Source organism: Poecile atricapillus, chromosome Z (assembly GCF_030490865.1).
Source record: "Poecile atricapillus isolate bPoeAtr1 chromosome Z, bPoeAtr1.hap1, whole genome shotgun sequence".
NCBI lineage: Eukaryota > Metazoa > Chordata > Aves > Passeriformes > Paridae > Poecile > Poecile atricapillus.
The window spans coordinates 45,313,632-45,334,902 of NC_081289.1; positions in this window are offsets into that span (position 1 = coordinate 45,313,632).

The window sequence follows — 21,271 nt, forward strand, 5'->3', positions numbered from 1 at the left end:
GAGAGAACAAAAACTACTCATCAGTGTACTGATTTGATCCTCAATATGGCCAACACTGATCACACAAAATTGTGAGATTAGATGCAAAATGAAAATCATAACTAAAGTTTAAAAATTGCTCAGTGCTTTGTTATCTGTACAAGTGAACTAAAAAAATACGTTTTTATGCTAATATTTGAGAAAAGATAAGATTAATAAGGTTAAATCATCCAAAGAAAAGCCCATTTATTAATGGAATAAAATTGACATCACATGCATGCTCTACTAGATGATTGTGGGGTAAAAAAATCACATTCTTTGTTAGATATTTATGGACAGTAACACCCTGATAAGGAATGTGACTGGAATTGGGAGTCTATCAAAATATTTGTAAAAGCATCAGGTGATTTATCTGGAGTTTTGCATCCTGCTCTGGGATCTGCAGCACAGTAGGAACATGTACCTGTTGGAGTGAGTCCAGAGCAGGGCCACATAGATAATTACAGGGATGGAACTCCTCTCATATGAGGAAAAGCTGAGAGAGATGGGATTGTTGTGTCTGGAGAAGGCTGGACAGTGATCTCATTGAATCTTTCCAGTACCTGAAGGGAGCCTACAGGAGAGCTGGAAAGGGACTTTTTACAGGAGGATGCAGTGACAGGACAAAGGGGAATGCCTTCAAACTGAAAGAGAATGGGTTTAGATTAGATGTTAGGAAGAAATTCTTTACTGGGAGAATGGGGAGGCACAGGAACAGGTTGTCCAGAGAATGTGGATGTCCCTTTCCTGCACGTATTCAAGGCCAGGCTGGATGGGTTCTTGTGCAACTTAAGTCTAGTGGAAGGCGTCCCTGCCCATGGCAAGGGGGTTGGAATGTGATGATCTTTAAGGTCCCTTCCAACCCAAACCATTCTATGATTCTATGATTTATCACTGACTTTCATTGTTTAGTGGGATGACTTTGTCTAGGATCTGAAGCAGACCACTTATAAGAGGGAAAAACAGAGTTTCTAGACCTGATCCATCTGAAAACATGAGAGAACCCCGTGAGCCTCCATAGAGATAATAGCTTTTTTCCCTTTAGTTTTATTCTTGTGGAGAGTAGAAGGATGTGTGTTTTACTTTGTTTTCCTTGTTTGAGATTCTGAGTCTTAGAGTTTGATCAACTGAATACTAATCAGACTCAGAAATCATGAAATCTAGGATATTGAGGGGCTTGATGATGTAGGAACATGGTTTATAATGCAAAGAAATTTTATACGCATTCCCATTTCCCAGTGATACCCTTTAGAATATGAAATTTCATCAGTTATAAAAGGGTCTTGATAGATCAGATTCAGAAGATGAGTCTAATTTTATAACAGCTTCAGTTCTGAGATCCAGTCTGAAAGATAGTTTTGAACATTACTGTTAAAAGAACTGTAAAAAGATCCTCAGCTTTGTAGCTCCTACAGTTAAAAAAAGTGTTAAAACTTTTCTTAATATAAAAGTGAGAACTTTCTATGCAGATTTACCTTTTATTAATTTATGAAAGGGGCTTTGTTGTCTAAAGAGTTGAAAAATTAATTAAAATCATATTAAAAATGTATGAATTAATTTATTTTTTGTGCTTAGATGAATGAAGTATTTGTAGTGTTGTTTAAAGCTGCAAAAAATATTAATTCACCAACATACACATTAATATTGATCCTCATCAAGGAAACTGCTTTCAAAAATTTTCCTGGGCTGCTTTTCCCCAAAGGTGCTAATTGTCTTCAATTTTGCAAAGTTTTTGCAAATGAAAAACAAAAAACATTTTACTGTTGCCAGAGAGTCTCTCCCTTACACTTTGAAAAGATACAAATTCATGAATACCATGAAGCCTCTGGGTGGACGTTTAGTAGGAATTTGCTTATTTGTGAAAATATTGCCTCTGAGATGTCCCTTTTTTTGGCTCAAGGACTTGATGGAAACCAAGCTTGTTGGCTTGATGTTTTTCCTGAAGCCCTAATAAGAAAACAGTAATTTGAGATGACGAGTTTTGTGTTTTCATATTTAACAGTGTCTATTCAGACAGGTAAGCCTTTTGTGCTCAGCAATATATTTTCTTATATGGCTGTACATTCATTTTCTAATTCTTATTTCCTGATACACTTCAGTTATCTTTAAAACTGGAACCACCCTCTTCTCTGTATTTTGGACTTGGAATTTTGAAGATCAGGAGCATAACAGGTTATCAGTCCATACTAACTAAGGCTGCCTCTGGCTGTTGTCAGAGGAACATGTACTGACTCAGATTCAGCTTCAAGGTCTCGCTCAGCACATGGTTCAGGCCAATTGGGAAAGATGGTGAGACAGATGATCCTCTGTGTGTTCTACATCTGTTCTCTAGTGCAGGCTGCCTCCCTGGATCAGAGAGCCAAGCTTGAGTCACTGAAGCACACCTCACTTCAACTACATGTCCTTCCTTGGTATTGTCATAACTCTGAAGAATTATTGTGCTGGATTTTGCATCCAGCTATGACATGACAACCTGTTCCTCACGGTTATCCAGAGCCTGAGTCATGTCCAGCAGACATTTAGTTGCCTAATGGGGACAAATTGCTGTCTTAGCAGTCCATTGACCAGATTCTTCTGTGAATTGAGCTTTTGGGCAATATAGAAAGGAGAGTAAAAAGTCATAGCAGATACAGTTGGCTGAAATGGTCTCCCAAAGGCAAACCTTTTCCTCATCTGAAAATTGTGTTCTTTGTGTTATATTAGTTTGATAAGATCCCAAATCACTTAAGTTGTATCACTTAGACATTTTTAAATGTCAGATGAAAGTAGATGTCTGTGTATGACACTCAAGCGGTTTGTTTGTACTTGTATTTTCGGTTTTTGAAGTAACCAGAAAGATCATTTAATGTTGGCAAGATAGTTGTTGATTAAGCTGAGACATGAAGTAAGAGATCCAGAGAAGACGAGATGATAAAAAGTTTAAATCCCTAGCAGAAGGTTGGATAAAACCTTTTTATTGTCTGAGATATACTTGTGAGTTAACTAATTGTGAAGGGATAATAAATGATTTAATTATTTCCCATCTGTTAGTAATTCAATTAGATCCTGCTCAGTTTGCATAGCTGCAGTCCTTTCATTACTCTGCTTTGCATTCCCTACCAAGTTTGAAGTCCCCAGAGTTAAGCTATGTTATTACCCTCTGAGGTAAAGATGGGAAAGTGATTTAAAAGCATATTTTCCCTTAAATCCATCATGTCTGTATTCTTACCATTACCTTTCCAGCATCTTTTTAACATAATAAACACTGCATTAATTTAGTTGGGCAAAACACAAACCCAAACAAAACAACAATGCCTGAATTGGTTTTTGGAATTATTATAGAAACAAATTGTTTAGAACTTTGAGGTGAAGATTTAACCATATACTAAGTACACTTAGAAATCCTTATTCTTAGAGCAAGGACATAAAACTAGAAAGTTAAAGACAGGTAGTGACTTGACTGGTCCCACATATATTCACACCTGTGAATACACAGAAGAATGCTCAACTTGTCATTTGCTCCAGTGAAAAAGGAGGATGTTCTCACCACCCCTACCTTGCTGATGTGTTCAGCTGAGAAAGCAAAAGCAGGGGTAAACTCTCACTGTGAGTTTAGGATGGTTGGGCAATACTGAGTTAACATTCTCTGTTCTGTGCTTGCTGCTGATTTTGGCCGAAGTAAGTTAATTTTCTTTGCAGTGGCTGGTGTAAGGGTGTATTTTGGATTTTTACTGACCACAGGGTTGATAGCATGGAGATGTTTTTGTTATTGCTGAGCAGGGCTTACACAGAGCCAAGGACTTCCCTGCTCTTTGAACTGCCACTCTGGGGAGGAGACTGGGGGTGCCTGGGGGGTTTGGAGGAGACACAGCCAGGACAGGTGACCCAAACTGACCACAGGGAGATTCCAGACCGTGTGACATCATTTTCAGTGGATACAGTGCGGGGAAGGAGGAGGGAGAGGGGAACATTTGGAGTGATGGGGTTTGTCTTCCCCAGTAACCATTACATGTGATGGGGCTCTGCTCTCCTGGAGCTGGCTGAGCACCTGCCTGCCATTGCAAAGCAGGGAATTAACCCCTGGTTTTGCTTTGCTTGTGTGTGCTCAGCCTTTGCTTTCCCTATTAAAGTGCCCTTATCTCAACCCACAGCCTTCTGGCTTTTACCTTCCTGATTCTCTCCCTGATCCAGCTGGTGGAGGAACAAGCAAGTGTCTGCTTGGTGTTGGCTGGTGGCTAAACCACAACATGGTTTTATATGGGGTTTATATTTCCCTCCTCACCTGGAGGATCCTCTGGGGATGGATGAGGACAGGTTTCTAGGAGGTTCAGATAGAGTTTCTCTTCTTTCCTTTCTCCTTCCCTCCCTCCTTTCTATCCTCTTCCCCCTCTCTCCCTCCCTTTTTCCCTGCCTCCATCCTTCTCAATGCAGCAGTCAGACCTCCTAGGGCAATTTCTCACAATTCAGCACTACTGACCCACACAGTTATCATGTCCAAAACTCCTCTTCAGTCTGAAACCCAGTTCTAGACTAGAGGAATACTCAGCTACCTAACTCCCACAAAAATCAGATCAGAAATCCCCTGAGGTCTTTGGCTGCGTTCGACTGCAATAAGGAAAACTCTTTTCTAGGATAAAAGAAGAGCATGTCTTCTTTACATCTCTCATACAAGAATGGGCTGAAAATTTAGGAACTCTTCACAAGCATCCATGTCTCAAATATTCTTAAGAAAGAAGAGATTTTAAAAGTTTTTTGCCTATTTCCCCTGCCACTCGCTTAGCATAAGTAGTCAACAGCTTTGTGCTTCACTTTGTTTTATGCTGTCACTTTAAGCTGTGTTTAAGAAGCTGTCTCCTCTTGCCCTTGATAAGATACACTAATTAGTTGGGTGACCTAACTGCATTTATTACACAATCATATTAGCTGTAGGATTAATGTATTTAAACCTAAGTAAACCAAACAGAGATTTTACCTTTCTTTCAAGCCGACTGTCTTTCGATTTTGTATTTACCTTTGAAATTATACAGCAAGTTCTCCTGGAAGGGCATAATGGAAAAAAACCCAAATTATAATCTTTTTCTACTCTCTAATGGCTCTTCCCTCAGATATGAAGAGCCTCAGGTGACGTGACTTAGGCCAATCTTTTCACTTATCAGAAATAGGTAACATAAGCCCTCAACAAATCTGTGTGAGTGGTTGTTTTTGACCTCTTATTGAGCGCTTGTTAATTGTCACTTTGACTCACAGTCCTATATTAAGAGGTTTAAGAAATATTGCTTTGCTGGGGAAGATTCATATTGACACAGTTGTTTTTTTTAAGCACTATATCATCCAGTTTATGTTTTGCTGACCTGATGATCTAACACATAAAAATACAGCACCAGCCAAAGGACAAGAGCAAGGAGTGTATTTTTTTTTCTGTTTTATGTCATTTTGCTCAGGCTGAACATCAAAAATTTTAGGCTCCATGTGGGCCCTGTAGACTTTTGTGCTGAAAGAGAATTACTGTCTATGTGGGCATCTGTAAATACATAACTACTCTAAAAGTAAGCACATACACATATTCTACTCTGGTAATCCCACTTAACACTGTGTAAAGTGGCATTACATCACCTGAAGATCCTTGTTGAAGGGTATTTCATTGCACAGAAGCTTTGGAGTAAATTGTAATTTGTACTTGTAAATATATGCCAAAATTGTAATTTGTTCAATCTCATCTTTTTACCCCCAGGACACAGTGAGAGAAGGAACATGTGCTGGGTCAGAGTGGCTGTTTAAGAGTGACAGGAGTGTGATAGAGGCCTTAGTGCAGTAATATACATTAGATATGAACCATCTCTGCTTTAACATGTACTGAGATTGATCAGTCATGGGTCATGGAGCAGGAAATTGCAAATGGCTCTTTGCTACCTCTATCACAGAAAACAAAGTAAACCTCAGACCCACTAGAAAATCAAGGCAGGACCATATCATGATAAATACAGATATCATACTACATTTACAAAGGGAAAAAAATAAATGAAAATGACAAATATGCATCCAACATATAAACAGGACAAACATTTTTATGTGGTAAGCTACCAAACCATTTTCATTAATGATTTACTTTACTTTATCTTTGGCTATTATCTTTCTCCTTTTTATTCACTCTGGACTTAGTTTTCCAATTTTCCCGATCCACCTCAAATAAACAAATTGCAGAAATCCACTATTAGAAAAAATACACCTAGTGATTGTTGAAGAAGTATTTACTGTGTTCTTGAAATATACTAAACCCTTTGTTCATGTGAAGCCAGGAGAATATTTCAAATACATGTTAAGCAAAAGCTTTTAGTTGGAACTCTTTTTCCAATATTTTCAAAACATGACTACTGGAGCCTGTTGGGATTTTATTGCAGGACATGGGTTGGTCCTTCAGAGAACACTGTTCATATTGCAGGTACTGAAAATCTGACATATCTATACAGAAAAATCACACCCACTGAATAAAATCCCTTATTTTTTTAAACAGTCTTTTCAGTGCTTATCCTGGTTCCAAGAAATACCTATTTCAGTGCAAAACAATGAAATAAAATAGAGAGCCACCAACTTGTTTCATAGTGGTCAGAGAGCAGCTCTGTGATAGCTGCTTTGCTTGTCCCCTGGCCTGCCTCCACAGCAGGATATGCCAGCCCCAGAAGCACCTGGGTAGGTACCTGGGCCTGCTGGCAAGAGGGATTGATATGGGCAGCTCAGTCACATCAGAAACACACTGCTGAAATTTAAACTGTTTGGGACCCTTGTGGATTTTTTTTTTATATTTTATTTTATTTTATTTTATTTTATTTTATTTTATTTTATTTTATTTTATTTTATTTTATTTTATTTTATTTTATTTTATTTTATTTTATTTTACTTTATTTTATTTGTTATTATTTACTTTTTGAAATGTAAAGGATTCTTATCCATTTTTAACCTACATGTTTGGAAAGCAAGATAACACCTCTGAGAAAGAAGGACCAATCATAAATTATTCATGTAAAATATGTCTTACATTCTTTGTTCAGCATTTCTCAGGAAATGAATATTCCTGCAAGCTCTTAGTGTCTCATCTAAAACAAACAAACAAACAAACAAAAAGCCAGAATGGCTTGACAAGACTTCTGTGATTTCTGCCAAACTCAGCTAGTATTAAACTTGATATCAAGAAGTATAAGCTGCAAATTCCTCTGCTTATGAACTTGCAGTTGTTCTCTGGTCCAGTCAAAATAGACTTTGTTTACACTGATTTAGTGGCCTTATGAGATTGCCTGGTTGCTTGCCTGAGTTCCCTCAGCAGGTGAAATTACTTGCTGAGCTGCACAAAATCATGCTGGGAAATAGCTGTGCCATGTCTTGCCAGTATTTATTTAATGTTGTGTTACTGCTTGAAAATGAAAAGCATTTATTTTTAAAACATAGTCCATGTGATTAAGACCTATAAAAGCAAAAGAAAAGGCTGGGTAACAAATGAAACTATAACTTACATGCTGGTTTTCATGTCATTGTTTCTACTGCTTCAACAGCAGCTGCCTTTGTGGTTTTGCAAACCACAAACAGTATGATAGCTTAGTATCCCTTTCTCTAGTTATAGGTCCCTCTCTACTGCTGACATGATGTCTCATTAAAACCTGTGTACCCTGAACTGCTTTCAGTTTATGAAGGCCAAAGATCACTGAGAGTCATGTATGAGACATTACACCTATATCTGCAGGTCCTTAGGAGCCATACATCTCCCTGGGATGGGTCTAAAGAATGTACAGACGCTTGCCTTCCTGACCTCTGCATATCCGAGAGGACTGAAGCTTGTTTGTTTGTGCTAAAATAGCAAATTCAAGCCCAGCATGTGTAAAATCCTTGTTTTGAAGTGCTTACATTAAAATGCAGAATCTCATTCAGGTGATTAATGTAGATGTTAAGTAATAAGCCCTAGTATCAACACTCAATCTCAGGAAAAAAAATATACCAGCCTCCAACCAGACATTGTACTGCAGATCACAACCATCTGAGCCTGGCAGTTCAGCCAGTTTTGAATCCACTGTATTCAAGACATGCTACTGTACTCCAACACATGAGGATGTCTCAAGACATTGTATAAAATTTTGCTAAAGTTAGATAAACACCACCCAGTCCTCTTTCCTCCTCCACCAAGCACATCATTGTAGGAGGTTGCCAAATCAGAGATGACTCTCTGTTCATAAGTTCATGTTGACTACTTGCAAATACCTTCATGTCCTCCATGTGTTTGGAAGCTGGTGTCAGGATTATTTGCTCCATCACCTCTCTAGGGCCCAAAAAACAGCTGACCTGCCTGTACATCCCTGGATCTTCTCCCTGCCACTTGTGAAGGACATTTGCTTTTCCTCCAGTCTGCAGCATCCTCTCCTGTCAGTGTTTTCCCTAAGCTCTCTTTTCTAAGTTTCTTTCTGGAAAGTTAAATGTAAAGTACCAGTGTCAGAACTGGGCTTCTGTTCTAGTTCTTTCTTCCTTCCGTTCTAGCAGGGCAGGTCTTTTTTCATAGCAGTTTTTGCTAAGTCATTTCTTAGCTGCTTCAGACCAACCTTTTGAGCAGACTCAGCAGGAGAGATGAAGGTGCAGGGTGGCTTAATGCAATGCTAAAGTTACAGCTATAACCTTGCTTTTGTTTTCCCATTCCAAAATATTCTGCTATACATCACAAAGGGTCCTGATCTTCCAGGTTCTGTTCCCACAGTTGCACTCTGCCATTTCAGGACTTTTGGGGTAAACAAGCTGTACTAGTGTGTACACACACACATATGTACACATACCTAAAGTGCTTTTCTTCTCCTTAGATTAAGCGCTTTAAATTGTAACATGAATGCTGGGAGAAGTTCTGCAAGCCTCATTTTGCAAGTCCTATGAACTACTGCTGTCTACAATGTGTCTCTGTCTGGAGAAATATTATTGACAGTGGAAAATACACTGAAAATTACTGGCTGCATCACACAAGGGCAGTGTTCTAGATGGTTGAATTTTAAGCTATTGAATCCCAAGCAAAACTTCAGGCTTTTTAAATGACAGATCTCTGGTTGCAGCACAATTCCATGGAAAGATGCAAACATGAAACTCATAATAAACCCTGAATAATACACAGCTAAGCCTCACACAGATAGTTCATGCTAGTTCCCTTGCCAAAGCAAGCAATGCAGCAGAGTGATAGCTATGCCAGTATTCCATGATTTCGAGGACAAGTGCAAATACTATTGACATAACTAAAAGGCTGTTATCTTTAACCTGAAGCCTTGGGTACCATGACTTATCACCACCTGCTGTCTAAATATTAAAGTTCTTAAGGATGGACTATTTGAAGAGCATATCTGAGACAGGAAGGAAAATAGTAACAATGGTGGCAATAATAATACAAACATAATAAATGACAGGAAAAAACATATTAATGTGAAAGCTGAAACTTTGTCATGTATAAGAACCTCTCTTCCCATAAAGAACTCAAATTTCAAGGGGCTGAAGGTTTTCAGATAATCTGCCCTTAAAGTGGATTGTTTATGTGCTAAGAAGAACGCCTTTATTTCCTCTATATGATTTTTCCAATGCATTTGAGAAGATTGTATTTTTTAAACTGTTTCTAATGTTGTAAATCAAAAGCGAAGTAAAAGAGGCAAAAATGAAGGATTTGATATCACTAATAGATATCAAATCTATTATATATCCTGTACTAATTCTGAGATATATCCTGTTTTCAGTAAAACTGTATTAAATCAGGTGTTAGAATTTAACTTCTTTGTAGCTGCAGCATTGCAAGGGCATGAACAAAGCTGAGTGGTTGCTGATGGTTTCCTTAGATTTCTCTGCACCTAATTATACTCACAAAACTGAAGGCTTCTGTCGTTGAAGGAGCTGGCAGAATTTAGTGACTACCCAGAGAAACACCTTCTGAAGGTCTGTTCTCAGAACAACACTCTGAACAAATCAATGCAACAAATAAAAGAGCCTTGTTCCTCACAGATCCAAAAACTTTTTTGCAGTTAGTGTCTCTATCTCTTTCATTTTAAATCTGATAATATTGCAATTAAGATGCAGAATTGGCTTTTCAAGGATTCTCTAAATTTCCTCTAGGTTTCCTCTAAATTTCAATGACCAAGAGAGCTGCATTATTTGTTTTCTGTGTGGCTGGGGGCTAAGAAGGCTACATAAAAGTTTATCACTTGTATTTTCACTGCATATTTTTGCTTTAAATTCAGTGATCCATTTAGCTGCAGTAGAAGGTCACTGTTACTAATTTACTCTCATTCATTGGTCTCAGTGACAGAATTTAATTATTTCAGCCTAGTTCATAGTGGGAGAGCAGCTGCAGTGCTTAAAACACTCTAATGAAAACCAGTAAACCCTCACCTTGTCTCAGCAAAAGACCAGGGAAACAGCAGTTAAACTTATGGTCTGTCATCTCAACTCCAAAAAAAGCCACGTTCATTACCTTAATAAATTGGAGAATTCATCTGTCTTACAGCTGTGTAATTGTTCTTTGTGTTAGAGCTGTCACTCACTGATATCAATGGAAGCCTGCCTGAAATTTGAGGAAGATGTTATATTGAGTAGTGTAAGTATATAGAAGAAGGAATTCTTTGAAACACGATCCACAGGCTTTTAGATAAGGCTTGCAGTGTGTTTAGAGGCAAATGTGTTCTCACTCAGTGTAGAAAGGATAGCGCACTGAAGCCAGTGAGAACTGCAGGGACAATAAGCTGGATACAGCATCACCAGAGAGAGGGATCTGGCCTATTGATTCATTCTAGGATAACAAGTAAAATGGAATAACAGGAAATCTAAAAGACCAGCTAACTCTTCTTCCACATGAATGTGAATAGCATGCTACATGGCCTGGCTGCACTGGATAAGAAAAAAAGCAAAAAATCCCTCCAGAAACCAGGACAGACACAAGGCATTCCTGGCTGATGGGACTGCCTTGTTAGCCTGGCCAAACTCAGCAAATCAGCTCAGGTACAAATTCAAATAAAATGTTCCACTGTATAGTTATCCACCTTAATAAACTCTTGGTTTACGGACTTCTGTGCGTTTTGGCAGAAAAAGGAAGTATAAAAGCTGTGTACTGGAGCATTTCTGCAGGAATTCCCTCTTGTCCAAAGACAGAGTTCTGTGTGAAAAGTCCCTTTCCCTTTTTTCTTCAGGAAAAACCTCATTTAAGGTTCCTTATAATAACATAACATAACAACATAACAAACATAACATAACATAACATAACATAACATAACATAATAACAATAACATAACATAACATAACCATGTTATAATGAAATAACATTAACAATGTTAAAACAGAATGCCAGTCTTTGATTCTTTAATTGTGGTCTTATTGAAGATCTAGATGCAAAACCCATTGCCATTGCAGAAAAGAGACATTATTGGAGATCTTTATTGAAAGGATGCATTGCAAATGAAATTGAATGATAAGAAAACTGTTCATCACATCAAAGTTGCTAGAAAGTGGTTTCAGGCATTTCCAAGACTACTTTTAGAACAATGTTAAAGTCTGAACACTAGAAAAGTAATTCTAAAGTAACAAAATTTAATATTTGAGAATATATTTGTAATAGCATTAATACATTTACTGTCTTTCATATGTGAATAGAATTTCTAAGTTTCCAGTCCCTCAGGAACTGTTCCTTTATAACACCTTAAAAATTCTGTTCATAATTAATTGTCAGGATATTTGACAACTTATTAAAATTCATAGCATATCTACCTTTTTACTCATGGGATAAACTGTTACATTTTATCCTAGATGTTTTGATATAACAAATAATTCACCTGCTTTTACATAAAAATATTAAATATTCTGTAAATAACTATAGACTTGACTATGTAGGTCCTCACTATTCACAGAACATACCAATAGACTAATATTTGCAGTATGGTCCTGGATTAACTGCATTTGTCTTCTGGAGTAGTTATCATCTATTGCCTGTGAATGAGTTTAAACTGTCAGTGTGGCCATTCACACAACATAAAAAGCTTTTTTTCTTCATCACTTGCTTACTATTTCTGGAAACACCCACACTGGTATGGTTCACACTGTGACTAGAGTAAATCTAATTTTACAAACTGTAATTTCCAAATTTAGGTTTTTAATGCAAGACATTTGTGTCATTGGAATAGAGATTCAAACAGTTCTGGTTATCTTCAAAGGGGTGCATGTGTGGAGTATAGATATTTGTGGAACAGGCACATAATCTCACAGTCTCAGAAATGATTGAATGCTTTCATAACTGCCACTGAATAAGGTGAATTTCTGTTAAACCATTATTGGAATTCTCACTAATTAAAAGCAAAATGATAATTTGTTATAGTAGACCGTCAGATTAATTTGGAACATCTTTGGGGAGAGGCACTTACTTTATTTAAATGTTATTTTAAAATCTTCTTAAAATGAATGCCTTTCTCATCAGAGTTTCCCCCAAGAATTCATGGGTTAAAACGAAATTTCTGGAGTTTTATATAATTTAACCAAGGTCTGAATCCAGCATATATGACACCAAAAGTCACAGGTGATTCAGATACCTGTCTGATTTGGGAGTGTCCAAGTACTGTGTTTTGTACAGAGCATCAATCACACCTTTTTCTGTGGTAAGATTGATATTTACTTTGAAAGTGTAATGAAAAATACATGGCTTTGTTTCATTCAAAAATCTCTTAAGTTGAAGAAGAGAAGGCTCAGAGAGCTATTTTATGCTAACCCGATAACAGCACCGGACAAGAAAAAAAAATCACTTTCTACTGAATAGTGGAGCAGAAAGATTGAGACACTAGGCAAAACTCTGCTCATTTTAAGGGAACAATAAGTTTTTTTGATTGCTAAGGAGTTAGAAATATAACATTTATTCTTTACCCATCTTTAGACCATATTTTACATGTACAGTTTATGGTCATAAGGAGGCCCAAATGAAACAGGCTGAAAAGAGGTGCTCTGGATACTTTTGTCTTCACTTGTCTGAAATAAAATAAAAGCTCTCAACAGCATATCATTTTTTGGCCTTGCATCCAGCTCCGTTCTTTCTTTCCCCATATGGATAATGTCTGGCCAGGAAGGAAATGACTACATTTTCAACTACAGGAATGAAATCTGGGCTAATGGAAACTTGGTTGAGTTACTTTCTGCAAGTTAATGACTAAAGAGAACTTTTCAGGGTGATGGCCAGTAAAAGTCATAACAACCTAAAATACCAGCAACATGGATTCTCAGAAAGTTGTCTTTTGTTTCTGTGCAATTTGGGAACTGAGGGTTAACACTGTTTGAAAAATAAAATATTTGAAAAATGAAACAGGTTTTGCCTTTATTCACCTGATAAGGTCTATTCATCAATGAAGAGTCTCAGAAGTCCTGAGATAAAATGTTTGTTAGAGAGTATTTAGGAAAATAGTTGAAATGCAGAGAAAACAGAATTTGAGGGGTCACAGTGTCCCTTCTCAGATGCCACTGAAAATTGTCACCTTTCAATATGGACACCTTCATACTTTGTTTTTACTGTTCAGTTCAAGTTTCCTGTACTCACTGTAGAAATTTTCTGTTTTACTTTGATTTTTCTGCACTTATTACTGAAAGATGAGATGGATTTGTGACTTTGTTGGATGCAGGAAATGTCTAGCTGAGAAAAAAGTGGGTGTTTCTCAGGTAGCCACATGAAAAATAGATAATAATCAAGTTCACCCAGTACAGACAACTTCAATTTATTCAATGTATCTAATTTGAATTTTCATAAAAATTTACCCTTACCTGGAGATTTATATTTGCAATTTTTTTAATATACGATTTACAATTTCATTTGATTTCAGAAGAAATGGATCTTGGTGTGACCTCTTCCTCTTGAACAGATCAAGACCATCTTAATGTGTCTCGATTAGCCACTTGGAATGACAGCTGTTTTAACCAATTAGAGTGCAATATCACAGTCTGTTTCTAAAAGAAAATTCAGTATATATTCAGGAAAGTTAATTATATTTCCTTTTTTGACAACTTTCTGTTGTCCGATCCCCCTTTTCCCACCTGACCATGCAACCTTAGAATTAACTCTCCAAATAGTGTTAGTGCTTTGCTTAGTCTCTTTCATGCTGCCTGCAGGGATTAGCTGAGGTGACAGAAGTTGTTATAAAATGTCATACCATTAAACTTGGCTTGAAGAGCAGACATAAAGGTCCTGCTGATTGTCACACATTTAAGCATTCATTCATAAGGAAGCCCACTACTGTGCATGTGGCATGATTTTTTGCTATGCCAAAAGCTAATCTTCATGCTATTGGATTGCTGCATTTCCCACTGCTACTCAAAATGCTGTTCTGAAAACTCATGCCAGGGACCTCTCTCTCTGTGGAAAATGCACATCTTCAGTTCAAGTCAAGAGGTCTGACTTGTACTCTATTCCCAATTCTTTGGCAATTTGCAGCCAATGTTTTCTCCATCACCACAAATTAACAAGGGAAAGATTGCGGCATTAATTTTTCTTTCGATGTGATGTTATGAAAGAGGTAATAAATGGCAAGAAGAGAGAAGGGAAGACGAAAACAAACTAGAGACTCTGCAAAGATAAATGTAATATCCCCTTCACCCTCAAAAAATGAAATTATTCTGACAGGGTCAGAGATTCTGCTTGGCAAACCATCTTAAATTAATTACCTGCCTGACATTTTAAAGGAAGGTTTCAGATCATAAATTTAACCCAGACAAAGCATTCTTTTTAATCTTGTCAGTATGCAAACTACTTTGCACTGCAGTCTGTGAATTATTTATCAGAGAAGCGACCCCAAAAGGGTGAAAGGAAAATCAGGAGTATTTGATCTCGGCTTCTGCAGGCTGATGTACTCCTTTACCCTAGATCCATACCTGTTACAGTTGAATAAATTCTTTTTGTTTGATGTTGCTGATATATAGCTCTCACACTGTGCTTCTCTGAAGCCTAAATATTTTTTCTCCATTTAAATTTCTTTTAAAGCAGTGTCCCAGTGAATAAATGTATCTACTTTCCAGGGAGAAACAAAACTTAAATAAAGGGGACAAACTCACCTGTCTTTCTGGTTTATGTCTTTTCATTAGCAAAAGCATGCAGTATTGATGGCTGCTGGGTTTTTTTGTCTGCACTTGGGTGAAAGTACAGTCTGTAATAGTAACTAATCTACAAAGGCTGATTTTTTTACTTGTAAACTGCAGAAAACATTAATCCTGTAGCAAGCTAACACTAATGATGAAGGGTGTTCACCTGGGGTAAAAATACCTTGGAAGATGTGAACCCAGAATCCAGTTTTCATACAGCTTGTTTGGTTGGGTTTTTGTTTGTTTCTGGTTTGGTGTGGGTTTTTTTTGGTTTTATTTGTGAAAAGTCACTTAATTTTAGTCTCTCAGTTTTTTTTAAATGAAGCCTAGACAATTTATAATTTCCTATCTCTTGGTCTTTTTATGTTGCAAGCTTATTTATTCAACAGTTTTTCATGTAGGCTTTAGTATTGCTGCTGAAAGAAAAGACATCTAAGTGCAATGTAAAAGAATCATAACTGAGGGACCAAAACAAATCAGAACATAGACTAATACCTGGTCTTGTCTAATGCTGGTCCTTCTTTCTTAGTTATTCTGTATTTCTACATGATTCTCTGAAGACACCAACCAATTTAGCATCTGATATTTAGAAGTAAGATTTGAAAAATCAGCAGGGAAGAAGACCCTGTTAACCAATTATGATAACTTAGAGATTAATACTACTATTCCACATTTTTCACTTTGAGAATGTTTGCTCCCTGGATGTGCTAATTTTTTGATGCTTTATGTTTCAAAGGAGTTCCAATATTTTCTGTTTAATCCCTATGTGAGATGAACCTTTGCTGAGCTAAGTGGAAAGTTCTGTAGAAAGTCTATCAATTTGCTGAGAGAAATTATAACTCCCTTCTGCTTCTGCCATGTAGTATGAAAAATTATTTATTGGACTTACGGAAGTTTCTGCATTTTCATGTGAGCTGAAATAAAGCTGATGAAAGTTTTTTATCCTTCTTTGGTTTACTATGCTCCCTAATGCTTTGTTTTACAATTTTTAATTCTTTTGTATGGAGGATTTTTTTTCCTAACACCAGGCTTTCTACTTCTTTTGTGTCAATGCTTGAATGTTGCAAGAGCAAGACACATGACACTTCATAATAAAAATCTGTCTAAACAAAATGTGGACATGCTTTTATTTCATTCTGCAGTCCTAATGAAGTAAGTCAGTTCTGACAGATAATTCCGTGTTCAATAAATATTTGTCAGATTTCTACTTAGGCTTTTAAGTATCCCAAGCATTTCAAACTTGATTTCAGTTTCCTCTGATAATAAAAAAGAGCTTAAACTCCTTATGAGTAGTGAAAGATTAACTGTGTAGGGCATAAAGTCAGGGAATTGACACCACTTAATTTCAGGTCTCCCCAGTTTAAGGCTGTATATACTTTTCATCAGTTCTTACCATAATACTCCCAATAAATAGTTAAAATATTGTGTACTTCAACCACAATGTATTTATCTTCCTATAATTCCCCTTTGCAGATTTGTGTATCCATACAAAATACACAATTAAGGAACTGAAAACTTTTGCTTACTGAATATCCCAGGTCCCTCTTTAAGGACATGTAAGTATAAGCTCTAGTGTCCATGGATACATTTTAATTAGGGATTTTGGCCATTGTTTAACTATGATAATTTCCCCTGTGATTTCTGTTCAGCTGATTTCACTTCTCCCCTCGACCCCAGCGCAAAGCTTCTGGAGCATCAGTGCTCGGGCTATGATTGAACACCATCCTAACAACAGCTGCATTTCAATGTCTTTCTTCTGCTTGAAGGCTTTTTTTACATTTCCCAGCTGATTTGTGAGGGTGGTTAAGAATCACAGAAGTGCAAAGTATTACCATTATCTAGATTTAAATATTATTTTATGCTAATTCTTGAGGCTATTTTTCAGGATAAATAAAATAGACACTCCTTGATTTTTATATGTTTACCAATAGGAATTAGATTTTGATGTTTCCTCTTGTGACTGCTTTTAGATAGTCTGACATTAGGATTACTGCAGAACCTTTTCAAGTTGTTAAAATACATATTTTTCAAAATCATAATGAGTAGACTATACATTCTTCATTTCCTGGGCAGCTGAGGCTGAACACTAGTAGAGAAGTAATAAAATTCTTCTATCAAGATACGCACTGGTGGTCTTGGCTGTGCTCCCAAGTCCAAACCATTTTGAATGCAATTCACCCCTCCACAGAACCAGCTAAACCTTACTTGTGCTCTGCTTGCTGAGCATCAGCCTTTCCTGGTTGCCGTGTACAAAAATGGATTTCAGCCACTGTATGTTCAGACCTTTAGCATTTCAAATCTATTTCATTGACTGTGTGTCTTCTTTTATTTCCCTGAGAGCATTATTATGAAACTCTATTATTCTGGTCTGTACTGAAATATCGTTTTTATGGGTTTGGTTTGGTTTTACTTAACCTTGCATTTTCATTGATCATCTCTGTACTTTGTTCTTTCATGATGACTTTTGTTTACCCTTCTCAAAGACCTGATACGCATAAAGAGATATATGTAGTGCAAAGCAACTGCTGGGAATTGCTCTGGAGCAGCAAAATAAAGGATCTAGCAAAACTTTCCTCTCTGCTGGAGGGTGGTAGTGCTTCATGCTGCATGTGGACATGGCATGGAAAAGTCCATGGTCCAAAATTAACATTCTACACATCAACGCAATCCTGGCATCCCTCATGGCAAAGTGTCCACACTTGGCTTGCTTAAAATTTTAGTCAGAGAGTGAAAATGTTCCTGAAATGTGACACAGCTCAAATGGGTGATACACAGGGGCAAAGCTCCTTGTTTTTCTCGGTAGGCTGGTATGTAAGCCTGAGGCATCACATACAGTTTTAAAGTGTATTAGGGTCTATAAGGAAGTTGTTTTAGTGTTTAAAACTTATAGATTGGGGTGAGGGTGTTTTTTTAATCTTACTTTTGCTATGAACTTTCCACCAGATAACTATTCCATTTGTTTTGCCTGCGTGCTAACAATTTGTGGCGAGAATGTCCTTCAAAACACAGCATCCCTAACAATCCAGCATACTACCTTTCACCTTGGATAAGGCTTTTATTTATTTTTAATAAATTCCACCTCATTTCTAACACATTAAACCTCATTATGGTGTAATTTCCCTTGGTATGAAAAGACCTCATTAATTGTTCCATTCAAAACCTATTATCTCTCAGGATGGATGTTATAAGGGAAGTGTAATGGATAAGGGTTTTTTTCCACATTCTGCTTGAGCATTACTTTTTCTCAAGTGATTAGTTTTGCTGCATCTGTGTTTACTTAAGAACCTGAAGCTAAAATAATTAGTAACAGGTGGCTGAGGTCTTACTGATAATCTGCCTCCTTTTTAAATGCATGTCTATACGAAGTTTTCAATTCCCACATTCTGGTTCTTTCCCACATTTAACAGGCTGTAGTGAGAAGTAATCTTGTATGGCATGGTACTCATATTTACATGGTTCTAGGAGAAGTTTTATTTTAACTGACTGTATGACATGTATTTTACTCTTTAGTAATAACACACCGTGCTTCATCTCTTCCTGTTATATAGAGGTTGTCATGGTAATTATTTTCCATAGCCAAAAAGGTTTTTCTAAGGATATGCTTGCATTCCTAGTTTATTTGGTATTTTCACATGTGTTCTTTCCTGATTTTGTTCTTGGGAATTTTCAGTAGACTTAGCCTCAACAGCTGTTCACAAAATTTTTCAGATCCTTTTCTGCTGACTCTGGTAATGTTTAAGAGACAGGTGTTAAGCTTTTAATATTGCTGGTTTGGGGAGGGCTTGAGAATTATGACTGAGATTCTTTAAAGTTTTGTACATAAGATGTTTACCTAAAATGTGGCATCTGCCTGTCTGAGTTTCTTAGCTATCCAGCTATGAATGCAATGAGAACAAGAAGTCATTCAGCTGTGCATGATGGGCTGGATATGGTTTATTGACATTTATGACTGCAGGTAGGAGATTGCTACAGCTATTTGAACACTCAGGCAGGGTGGTCCTGTATCAAGACCAGGATGGAAAGCCAAGATTATGAAACCATCCATGCATCTACTCCACAGCCAAGTGGTTTTGACATATGCTAAGGATATATGCAGCTATAATTCAAGAGCCCCACTGTGCCCAGATCATTCCAGGGGCTTGAGGTGTAGCTTTCCACATCCCCAGATATGAAGGGGAGGGGAGGTTATATCTTTTATTGAAACAATTCATTTTCTGTAAATAACCACTTGCTAAGCTACAGTGAAGATGACATTACATTTTAATGATTGACTTATTCTCGTGAGATGTTTGAGGACACTGATTTGGGAACACTGACATTGAATCAGATGGTGATTGGAATAAATTTTTTCAGAACAACGGGTGTCTTTAAAAAAAAAAGTTTCAGAATCTTTAAAAACATTCCAGAGATTGGGGGTGGATTTTTAGGATGTGAAAAGATAATGAGAAATCTTTTCTGCTGTTACGCAGAGCACAGGATAATTCACATTTGCTAAGACAACCTTACACTGGAATCAGTCAGAAGGACCTATGCTAAACAGCACACATGGTTTTACAGTTCTCTCCATTGATTTAGTGTTGACTGCACCCTTCCTGACATAAAAACCAACTGTTAGCTAAGAAGTCTTCTCAAAAAATCTAATTTTAAAAGATTGTGTTAACTGGGAAAAAATCCAACAAACCAAACAACAACCATTAATCTGTTATTTTGCAACACTAAGAAATACTTAAGTATTATTAGCTGTCCTTATTCAGGTTTCCATTAAGTTTAACATTATTTTCCAACTATATGATTTGAGAACAAAATTCAAGATTTTTCTCTACACCATTTAGGAAATACAAACCACATATAGAAGCTACATACTTCTGGTCTCCCCTCAGTACCCCCATCCTGTGCAAGAAATAAAACATGTAGAGAGGTGTATATCTTGGGGTTTGCTTTATTCCTAATTCCCACATTGTCCTAGTAGATTTTTATTCTTAATCAACCATCATTTCTAGCAATGGTCAACTTTAAAATAAATTAATGTGAAATTTTAAAGGAACAGTGCAGTGTGGAGAAGTTAGTAGTGACATGCAAATAACTTCTTTCTAGTTATACGGTGAGATAAAGCAGACCGAAGAACTATGCAAGAAAAACTGCATCAAGTAAAATGGAACTGATCTAGAGAGAGATAATAATGTCATACTTCTGTTTCTTGATGCAAAATATTATTAAGAAAGTTTGTGGTGAATTGTCTTTCACAGTTTAGAGAAAATAGATGCCTATTTAAATTAAGAATCAAATTAGCATTCTGCAGTTCATTGTCAAGTAGTCAAAATATTAGTATATCACCCATTTAATCTGAATGATTCAGAACAGGAAGGAAAAAAACACACTACAGAGGAATGTTAAAATAATTATTATTTAATTTTTTTTCAAAATCGAAGATCTTCAGGAGCAGAACCTGTCAGATATTGTCATACCTGACCAGGAGCAATGAGTAGGGGAGGCAATAATCGTTACAGGATCTGACAGACCCTGCTCCCTTGAGGGGTCCTCCTTGGGCTGCAGTGTTATTATTTTCTCCATTGTGGTCCTCCACAGTATTCAGGGGAACTCCCACAGCTGCCATGCAGAGTTTTTACCCTTTCCTAAACATGCTGTCACAGACACAGCACCGGCACTGCTGATGAGTTCAGCTTTGAGCAGCAGCAGCAGCAGCAGCGCTTCAGCTGGAACTGGTTCTGTCCAACATGGGGCAGCCCCTGGCCTCTTCTCACAGAAACTCCTGTGCTCCATGTCCAGCACCTGGACTTGGACACTCTGCACAAGCTAACAGGAGGACCTGATATTCCCATAACAAACAGCACTGTTGAAGAATCAAGAAGCCCTTTTTCTCAGGAACAGAGATAGCTCTCTATTTTCTCTGCAGGTGGAAACATAGCACTGCATCTGTTGATCTCTCATATGTAAAGACTCCTGTTTTCATTAGTGATGTTGAGTTGTCTGCTGCCTCTGTGTGGTTCCCAAGTCAGGTTACAAACTTTTCAGATGCAGTGGTCCAGATCCTCTTTTACTCAATTTAATTTATTCCCACACAACCCAATTACAGAGTAGTGATCCCATGCTCTGATCTGAAGCTATACTTCTCTTAAGTTTTCTGTTCCAAAGGAGGGAAAAAAAATATTCTCTATT